Here is an 11,085-nt window from a genome sequence, read left to right on the forward strand (position 1 = left end):
TATGGTGGCTAAAAAATAAGATACATTTGCAGTGCATAAGTAATGTTGTTGAATGATTTTTGCAGCAAAACCCCATTGTTTCTTTATTTAAAAAAGTCTAACCCAGCTAATTGTGTTATTACAAGGGCCTGTGGCAGAGAAATGTCCCATGTAGTCACACACAACTGTCATTCTTGCTCGTCATTGCTCGGGAGATCATCAGCAGCATGGACAACAAGCCAGCCACAAGTCCAAGTTAATGACAGTTTCCTCCTGTAGCCAAACACTTACACACACACACACACACACACACCATCAGCCGTGCACACACTCCAGGGGCACCCTTATGGGCTCTAATCACAACGACAAATGATGTGTCACAAAGAGTGGAAGATGAGTTAGAAGAATCATTCACTCTCTCTCCCTCTCGGAGAGTAATAAGGTGAAAAAATGTAGCTGGAGAAATGTGTAGTGGAAAGACATATGGAGGGGGGAAGAGAAAACAGGGGATGGGATGGTGTGGAGTGAGGGAGAAAGTGTGTGTGGTGTCAAGTTGATGAATGTGGTAGAAGGAGCCATTGTGGTGGTGGAGGAGTAGGAGGCCACCAGATAACAGTAGAGCAAGGCCTGAGCTGTCTCACACCATGAATAAAACACCATCTCTCTCTTTCTTTCTCTCTCTCTCTCTCTCTCGCTCTCACACACACACACACACACACACACACACACACACACACACAAACACACAGAAAGATTTCTAATTACCTTCGGATGACTTTATCTTTCTGCTTCATTTAGTTATCTAAATGGAGAATATCAGTGCGGGACAAATGCTCTGTATGCTCCCCCAGTTTGTTTCAGATAACCTGCTCGTGTATATGCATACAGTACATACAGACACATGCTTAGTGAGCTCTCTACTCTCTCTCACAACTTAAAAGTAGTGCAAAGTTTGCTTGTTGGCTAATGATGAAAACAAATTGTCTGGTTGTGAGCAGTGATGTGGTTTCACCTTTTTTCTATTGATATGGCGCCCTCTAGCGGGTGCTGGTAGGAACTGAGAAAGGCTTCATTCTGCTCACTGTATTACTACACATTTCCACAGTTTATACTGTAACAGCAGCCTTGAGTGTGGAGCCATGAAGGCAATTCTGTTGATGTACTGTAAAACCTATCATGGGGCATTTCTTCCATTTTTCATTGCAGAGCACTCCACAAGGAATACTACTCAGCCTGTGAAAACATTTGCAGAATGTCTTCTGTGACTGAAATAATAACTCAGATGCTGCCATATTGATATCATCAGGGTTATCTTGGCTTGAGCTGGAGACCAAGCATTTATACAGAGAGCCAATGTTGCAAACTCAGGGAAGGGAATTTGAAAGACATGGGAGTTTACTAATGAGGAGGATTTAACAAAAAGCTGCTGCTGAGTTGCATTGTGGGAGGTGTGAAATAAGATAAAAAATTGACCATTCTTTTTTTAATGTGTCTCTCTCTGTCTGAGATGCCCAGCTATAATAAAGTGCAGTCCCCTTAAAGGTCCACTGTGTAGGATTTAGGGGGATATGTTGGCAGAAGCCATCTGTGACAAGCTGCACTGGAAAAACACTGATTTGTGACATGAAACTGCTTTATTTTTACTTTACTTTATTTTTATTATTGTTTTTAGCACTTTGGAGAGGAAGAGACCTCTGTGGATAATTTGGCACCTAATGGAAACCTCCTGATCGTCTGGATCTTAATAAGTAAGAAAGAAAGGTGAACACACATTAGCATGTGGTGGACGAGCTGCTGGCAGCAACGTGCAAAACATGGTTGGATATACACTGATTTGTAACGTGAGACTATTCAGTGTTTTTACTGCTTTAAATCAGCAGGTCTGTTTGTTTTGGAAAAGAGGACACATCTGCTGTTGAATTCTGATCTTTTACAATCACAAAAACTCCAGAATTTCTGATTTCACCCAACCAGACAATAATGTTATTGAACTGTACAGGTGCACATGTTGAAACGGCATGTTACTCTTTTAGATACCTTTAGCAACCACAAACAGGGCCGTGCTGCAACATCAATACACGTAGGCAGGTCTATTGCAACAAATACAACATTAATTCCAATTGTTACATCTGCAGATAATTCAGCTCCTGGTGAAAACCTCCTGAATGTCTGGATCTGAAAAAAGGTGACCACACATTAGCACATGGTGGGTCACTATCTTTTTGCCGTTGGCCACCATAGTTTGTAGCCAATCTGTGCTGAGCACTGCCACAGAAAGACTGATTTGTCATGTGAAACTGTTTAAATCGATGTTTGTACCAGTTAAAATTACTGGGTCTGTTTGTTTGTTTGTCTGTTCTGAGACCTCTGTGGATAATTCAGCTCCCAGTTAAAACCTCCATAACACCTAGATCAGAAATCAGATGACCACACATTAGCAGCCTGTCTCTGAGCTGTTGAACGGCGTAGGAGAAACATTGATTTGTAACATAGAACTGCTTTATTATTCAGTGTTTTTACTGGTTTAAATGACCTGGGGTCTTGTTTATAACCATGGCGTACACACAAAACATGGCCTGAAAGAGGTGCACATCACTTTCCACTTGGCGAGAGAATGTGCACACTTATAGGGAAACTCTGACCCATGCCTATAAACATTTTGGAGAGGGGAAATTGGTGGTGCAGATGGTGTGGTGGTGAATTGAAGCCATAATGCAAAAATTAGATGCGAGAGACATCATTATATGTATAATGATGGCTCTCACACATTTAATTGCGCCTTATATCACACGTTAATTATACTTCATCATAAACATTCAATCCAGCTGTGTTATTAGTTCTTATGCTAGTACGCCATAACTTTTTGCCAAACAGATGTAAAAATTATAAGCATACTCAAATCTCATGTCCAATTCTGCTCATTATTTCATCATCGCTGTCCCCTCATCACATTCCCCCACAGCACAGAGGAGAGGGATGCAGCTGACACTCAGTGGTCAGTGGTGAAGTGCACATCAAATAGCACTAAATAATTGCAAAACAGAGCATCAACAGCTTTTTAACAATATCTTCTCATACTGTAAATATATATCACCAATCACGATAGAATTTGTCAACAACAATTTTTTTTGTGTAAAATCACTGCAGTGAACACAACTGCATGCCCACTGTGGTGGCTGCCACTGCATTAAAGCTATTGAGCATATCACCAGGGGACTATTTCTGCCAATATTAGATCATTTGGTTAATTCTAGCAATATATCAACACAAATATGTAGATTATGCACAGCACATATTTTCTTCAACACACAGTGCAAGCATTCCAGGAGACAACATGATAAGAAACACTAGCCTTTCACTCTTAAATTGGAGCACATGTGCTTCACGACACATTCATTAGGGGAAACCTGGGGACAACATACATTGATGGTAGTCCAGTTGAAATTATTTTTTTATTTACTTTGATGGATCTGTCTCTTGTAATTTCCTATTTATTTGAAAAAAATATTCCCATCAGAAAACAAGTGTGTGAATAGGTGTACTTGGCTAACTAGCAAGCAAGCTAAAGCAAAAGAGTTGGGTTTGCAATCAGAGACACAGCTCTGCTAGTAATATTACAAGGAATTTAGCTAACCTTAGTTAGCTAGCACAACTCTGTCTGATTGTATTGTAAGTATATTGTTGTTGCTATTGATAATGTTCACTAGCTGCTAGCTCAGAATCAGATCTCATGACTTTCTAATTTACGTAACTCATGTCATTCTGTGCGTTGGTAGCGATAACATTAATCATACATTTTTTTTGTTCGTTCCATGGAGATGTTCAGTCAGTGGAGGTGAATGCTGAGAAAGCAGGGCAAGGACAGTAAATAACTAACTAGATACCTGTAGTTTGCGTATGTTGCAGCAGCCTTTGACTGAAGTCTTGAGAACATAATGGATTGGGCATTGTGTATTGAATGCCAAAAGTCTACCACTGAAGCACTCCGATGCCCTTTAAATGCACCGGGACCTGGAGACCTCCGAAATGTTTCCTGAATAATGTGAATGCTTTCAGGGAGCTGAATCAACTGCCAGTACCACTTCCTTCTGAAGGGGACATTAATGTGGACCAGTTTGTTAGGCATCAAGCACAGTGGCATTTATCTTGTCACTCAAAATTCAGTGTAAACAAACTGGAAAGAGCACAGAAGAGGGTGAGCGCTGGATCTTCTGACACCCACGCTGCAGATGGGAAACAACCTTGACAATGTGAGCCCCTGGACAAGAGCACATGTTTGTTTTGCAGAAAGTCTGATGGACATCTTCTAAGTTCTAAGTTCATGACTCTTAAAGCAGATGCAAATGTCTGGATTATGGCCACAGACCTGAAAGATACTGAATTACTGAGCGAAATTACGGGTGGTGACCAGACGCTAACAAGGCAATGCCAAGATTCCTCTGACAGTCAGAAACAAGAGAAACAAATTGAAGCCAGAGCCTTTGTAGAGCTTGTTACTCGTGGAAATTTGTGTGGAAGGTGGTCAGTTTTACTTTACGTTTTCATCCCTGCATGAAATGTTTGAAAACCGCCTGCTCGATTTTGGGATCCGCAAGGAAATCAACAGGGTTTGCTTCAAGAAACAAGTCGTGAAGTATTTTCCCCATGCCCAGGAGCAGAGTGATGGAAAGAATGGGATACTTGTTTTCGAAGAGGGAATGCGGGAAGTACTGAAGCAGGCTTTGAACTGTGACTATGAAGAGGATTTACTGATTCTGGCCAAGGCTGCTAAAATTGTGCCTTGTGATATATTCAACTTCACTGGATTCAAATTGAATGCCTCATTCCCCACTGAATGCCAGCAGAACTCCGTACCCATCAATCTCAAGTCCCTGGTGACCATGATGCTGGTCAGAGCTGACCTGAAGGATCAGAGCTCTAGTGACTCCCAGGACTGCCTCACTATCTCACAGACCATCCTGTGTAGCTGTAAGAAGAGGGCCCCAACTAACAAACGTCAACATGCATTGGAGTATGAACCACCCTTGCCCCTTTGCATGGGATTAAGTGTGCACACGCAGACCAGGTCAAAGAAACTGATGGCACAGCTGTATGAGTTGGGCCTCAGTGTAAGCTATGATTGGGTTATGGAACTGGAGAATCAGCTGGCTACTGCTGTCTGTGAGAACATTGCAAAGAGTGGTGCTGTGTGTCCTGCTCAACTGCGTAAAGGGCTCTTCACTGTGAGTGCCCTAGACAACCATGACCATAACCCATCAAGTACCACAGCTGAAGGTTCCTTCCACAGGCGTCTCTTTCAGTTCCTCTCCAAGTGCAATGTGGGACACTTTCAGGATGGAATAGGCATGTCTTCGCTAGAAACAAAAAAGAATCATAGATTGCCTGACAAATTCACCACTGTGCTGGCGGTTGCACTCAAGAAGGCCAGTGTGGCTGTTCCCAAGACACCTAATCCAATAAAGCTTTCGAGGGGCACCTGAGTAGAGCACAGATGAAAGTGTTGGCTCGAGTATTCACTCAAGCTGATCAAAAAGGATAAGCTAGACAAGGGAGACATTGTGGCCTGGTCAGCCTACCACACATCTCTACACAATGTGTCAGATGATTACTGCCCACTCTCACACAGCTCTTGACACTGTTCAATGAGAAGGCTGCTACAGCTTCCATGATCAAGCATGGGATGGTTGTGCAGTGCAAAGCCACAAAGTTTCTGAATCCAGGATAGATCCCAGTAGTGGCTGTGGTTGCACCACTGTTTGCACTGGCCAAATATATTCAGTGGAACTGGCCTCAAATGCATGGTGAAGACAAGTGTGTAATCATGCTTGGCGATCTCTATATTGAAATGGCAATGTGGAAGACACATGGCGACTACTTGGAGGCCTCTGGATGGACCACTGCACTGACTGAGGCCGGTATTGCATCTTCTGGTACAGCCGACTCCTTCCTCAAAGTAGGACAAGACATGCCCACCAAAAGAGCACTCTGGCATTGGCGAAGCTGCAGCAGGATGCCTTCTTGGACATGGTGACATGTCCAGTACTGGGATACCATCCTTAACATGGAAATTCTGGATCTGATATTTGTTCGGGCCCACAGAGAACAGGACTTCCCCCTCTATGTTGAGTCACTGAAGGCTCTTGTCCCATGGTCCTTTGCCCTTGTTCACCAGAACTACGCCAGATGGATTCCTGTCCATATCCATGACATGGAAAGCTTGCCGACATCCATTCACAAGGAATCTGAAGAACATGGACACTGGGTTGTTCCCAAGTCCACAAACAGATTCTCGAGCATACCGATAGACAAGGCTCATGAGCAGAATAACAATCTGGTGAAGGGTTCTGGGGGTGCAGTGGGACTCACCGGAAACCCATCAGCATTCAAGAAGTGGATGATTGCAGGACCTGAACAGGCACGACTCCTAAAAGAGTTTGAGCAGGAGTATATTTTAGAAGAACACAATACACAACAACACCACAAAGAAGGAATGTCTACACAGAAAACATTCAAAGACCAAACACTAGCTCTGGTGAATACCATCAGTTCTTAGATGATACCCCTGAACTTCTAACTCTGGACACACAAAATGTGATTGATGAGTCTGTGGTTAACACAGTTCTTACTGTGGAATCAATGGGCAGAGATCAGTACAACAAGTACCTTAAGACAGTGATCATGGACAGCACACAATCCATTCATGAGCCCATTAAGAAAACTCACTGCCTCTCTTCAAATGCCCAACACCCAAGACCAAGACCAAGCAGGAAGGGCAGATCTCAGTGTTGAAGGATGATGTGGCTCTCTTCTCCCGATTATATGTGCCCTTGCAACATAGATAGGGGGATATGAGCACCTTCTTTAAGTATGAAAACCACCCATACCCCCCCTCTCTATCTGACAGAGGGAAACTACGGCTGGGAAAGAAGTCAGATCTGCTAAATGTTCTGACACAGAAGACACAACAGAAACCTCCAGTTACTTTTGCTGTCAAAGTACTTGATGGAGCAGCTGTGGTGCACTTTCTGTCCACTCCCAACATTACCACATTTGACAAATATGCCAGTTGTGTATTTGTTCCCACATCATGAAACACTTGGAGACCTCCAAAAGAGTTGATGTGGTCTGGGATACTTACATCACCAGCAGCATCAAAGAGTCGACAAAGGAGAAGCGAGGCAAAGGGATATGACGGAAGGTGGCTGGTCAAAACAAGCTCCCAGGGAATTGGCCAGATTTCTTGCGTGACCCTATGAACAGACAGGAACTCTTTACCTTACTCTCCAGGAAGATTACATTCACTGGCTGGCCAGAGGGTAAGCTGGTCTTCATTACATCCAGCATCGGAGTGGTCAGCACAGACACCAGCCAGTCCGTGCTGCCATGTAACTATGAAGAGGCCAACACCAGGATACTGATTCACCTGCTTGATGCCCTGGAACATGGCTCTTCTACCTGCTTGGTACATACTGTGGATACAGATGTTGTTGTTATCCTCATCGGCAAGTTCCATGCCCTGCTCACTAAGTATCCAGCTGCAGACCTTTGGGTCGCTTTTGGCACTGGCAAGAACTACACATATCTTCATATAAATACCATCTACCGTGATCTTGGCATTGAGAAATCCACAGCACTTACTGTCTTCCACTGTTACACAGGATGTGACACAACCTCAGCATCCTGTGGAAAGAGGAAGAAGTCAGCATGGATGGCTTGGAATTCCTACCCTGAGGTCACCCAGGCCTTCAACTACATGGCAGCGAATCTCCACACTCCCGTGACCATAGATGCCCCACACTTTTGACTTCTAGAGTGCTACACAGTCATCCTTTACGACAAGACGAGTGATTTGGAATCTGTCAGTGAAGCACGGAGAGAGTTGTTCTGCCGGAAGAACAAAACGAATGTGTGGAACACATTCCACTAACTCAAGATTCGCTGCAGCACGTGAAGTGAGTTGCAAACTGGCCCAGCAGCTGACACCCAGTCCAGAAGGATGGGGTTGGACATTGGATGGAGACAGCCAGGTCTGGCCTCCTATGTGGAGCCAGGGCCGGCCCAAGCCTCCATGGGGCCCTAAGCAAAATTTGATTTTGGGTCCCTCTATTACTGCCAGTAATACTGATTATTGATCATTCACACACCTACTATAAGTTATTTCATGTTCTACTCAGTCATCACTTGTAAAACTAGAGGTGAGAACTTTTTGTTGTAGTTAGATTGTAATCCACAGTGATTAAGGCCATGGAAGCAGACAACAGATTTGCAAACTTGCAGAAAAATCTTTCAATTAATATTTGGCAAAGTCAGCAACTCCCCCTACTGGTCACACAGAGAATCAATACATAAAACCTCAAAGAGCAGCCTGGCATGTTTTACCAATCTATGGTTTTTAATCTGAAATAGTAGCAAATTCACCTACAAGAGCAGCCTGGGGTTAATTTACACTTAATATTCAAAGTGATATAGTACTAAGTGGGATACCAAATGTCATCTAGGCCAACTAAAAGTAACAAAATAAACCAGTCTTTACTGTAAACACAATCTGCTTTATCATTATTATTTTTTCATTTTAAATAAACTGCAACAGCAAATGTACAAAAACAGACGGTATAAAGTAACTGTGTCAGTGGGGTGTGGTTGAGTTGCCGGCTGCTGGAGGAGGGAGGGGGAGTGTCTCAGCCGGCGATCAGACAGCTGGACAGAATCAGGTAATCACAGTAAAAACATAAAAGCATGCTGGTAACTTGGTTCTGGTTCTCTCTTGCAGTAGGCTGGGTCCGGAAGAGAGCGGACAGTAGGGCCAGCGAGAGAGAGAGAGAGCGAGAGAGCGAGAGAGCGAGAGAGCGAGAGAGCGAGAGTGCGAGAGTGCGAGCCAGAGCTGGAGCTGGAACCAGCTCGTGTGTATATGCATGTGTTGTGTAGCAGAAGATAATAAATATTGTACAGCATTAAATCGTCTGCCTTCCCTCTGTACCCGACCACGTGAGTGTGCGACATCACAACTGGCGCCCAACGTGGGGCATGGAAGGCCAATCTCCCCAAACCCTGTTGGGGCTGGCCCTGCAACACCTGGCCGTGATGCAGGAGGCCACCACGGCGCTACAGCAGCACCAGACCCAGGCGCTCGCGGACATCGCGGCGTCCCAGCGGGAGGACCAGGCTCTCCTGTGGGAGCTCCTGCAGCAGCCAGCCGCCCCGACGACCGGGCCTGAGGCCAGCCTGAGCCGACCACCGCAGATCACCCTGCAGAAAATGACCACCGAGGATGACCCAGAAGCATACCTCGATATTTTTGAAGGCACCGCAGCGGCGTGCGGATGGCCGGAGGAGGAGAGGGCTATGAAGCTGCTGCCCCTGCTCTCCGGCGTGGCACAGCTGGCCGCGCACAGCTTGCCAGCGGACTCACGCCACGATTACGGGCAGCTGAGGAGGGCCATCTTGGACCGCCTGGGCAGCACTCCGGAGGGACACCGCCGCCGGTTCAGAGGGCTGGTCACACGGCAAGTGGGGGAGGTTGACTATGAAGTGGTGCGTTCCGACAGGGGAGGGGCAACACAGATCTACCACCTCAACCTCCTCAAAGCATGGAGAGAGGTGGCGTCTGTTTCTCTGGCTACCACGGTGATCGAGAGAGATGAGTTGGGACTGGAGGTGTTGAAACCAACTTCAGCCCCGGTCCCTTGTGACGACCATCTCTCGGCGAGCCAGAGAACGGATGTTGCCCAGTTGCAACGGCGGTTTGCCGATGTGTTCTCCCCCCTGCCGGGACGCACGACACTCATGCAACACCACATTGAGACTCCCCGGGGCGTGACAGTGCACTCACGGCCCTATCGGCTGCCTGAGCACAAAAGGAAAATAGTTCAGGCAGAGCTTCAGGCCATGCTAGAGATGGGAGTAATAGAAGAGTCCAACAGCGACTGGTGTTGCCCCGTCGTGCTTGTACGCAAGTCTGACGGGTCAGTACAGTTCTGTGTGGACTATCGCAGGGTGAATGAGGTCTCCAAATTTGATGCCTATCCGATGCCCCGGGTCGACGAGCTCCTGGATCAGCTAGGCACCGCTCGTTTTTTTACGACACTGGATTTGACCAAAGGCTACTGGCAGATTCCCTTGTCTCCAGAGTCCAAGGAAAAGATGGCCTTCTCCACTCCGTACGGTTTGTACCAATTTGTCACACTTCCGTTTGGGTTGTTCGGGGCTCCAGCCACGTTCCAACGCCTTATGGACCGGGTGCTGCGTCCTCACCTTGCATATGCCGCCACCTACTTGGATGACGTAATCATCCACAGTGAGACCTGGGGGCAGCATATGCAGCAGGTGGGGGCCGTGCTCGAGTCCCTGAGGCGGGCGGGGCTCACGGCCAATCCAAAGAAGTGTGCAGTTGGACAGAGGGAGGTACGGTATCTGGGGTATCACTTGGGTGGCGGGCAGGTGCGGCCACAGGTAGAGAAGACCGCAGCGGTTGCGGCCTGCCCAAGACCCCAGACGAAAAGAGAGGTCAGGAGGTTTTTGGGGCTGGCCGGTTACTATAGGCGGTTCATCCCCGCTTTTTCGGAACTGACCAGCCCTCTGACCGACCTGACCCGAAAGGGTGCCTCAGATCCGGTCCAGTGGACGGAGCAGTGTCAGCTGGCGTTTGAGAGGGTAAAGCAAGCCCTCTGTGGGGAGCCACTCTTGTTTACTCCTGACTTTTCTCTCCCTTTCATCCTGCAGACCGACACCTCGAACAACGGGCTGGGGGCCGTTTTGTCCCAGGAGGTGGAGGGGGTTGACTGCCCTGTACTGTACATTAGCCGTAAGCTGGCTCGGCGGGAGGTGAACTACAGTACGGTGAAAAAGGAGTGCCTCACCATGCGGTGGGCGGTCGGTGCCCTCCGCTACTACCTCCTGGGGTGCCCTTTCACCCTCTGGTCGGACCATGCCCCGCTGCAGTGGCTCCACCGCATGAAAGATGCCAACGCGCGGATCACTCGCTGGTATCTGGCTTTGCAGCCTTTTCGATTCACAGTGATCCATAGGCCGGGTACCCGAATGGTCGTGGCGGACTTTCTCTCCCGCTCGGCGGAGGGGGGGGGGGGGAGGCCGGCGTGCGGGCCGGGG

Source organism: Epinephelus moara, chromosome 5 (genome assembly GCF_006386435.1).
Source record: "Epinephelus moara isolate mb chromosome 5, YSFRI_EMoa_1.0, whole genome shotgun sequence".
NCBI lineage: Eukaryota > Metazoa > Chordata > Actinopteri > Perciformes > Serranidae > Epinephelus > Epinephelus moara.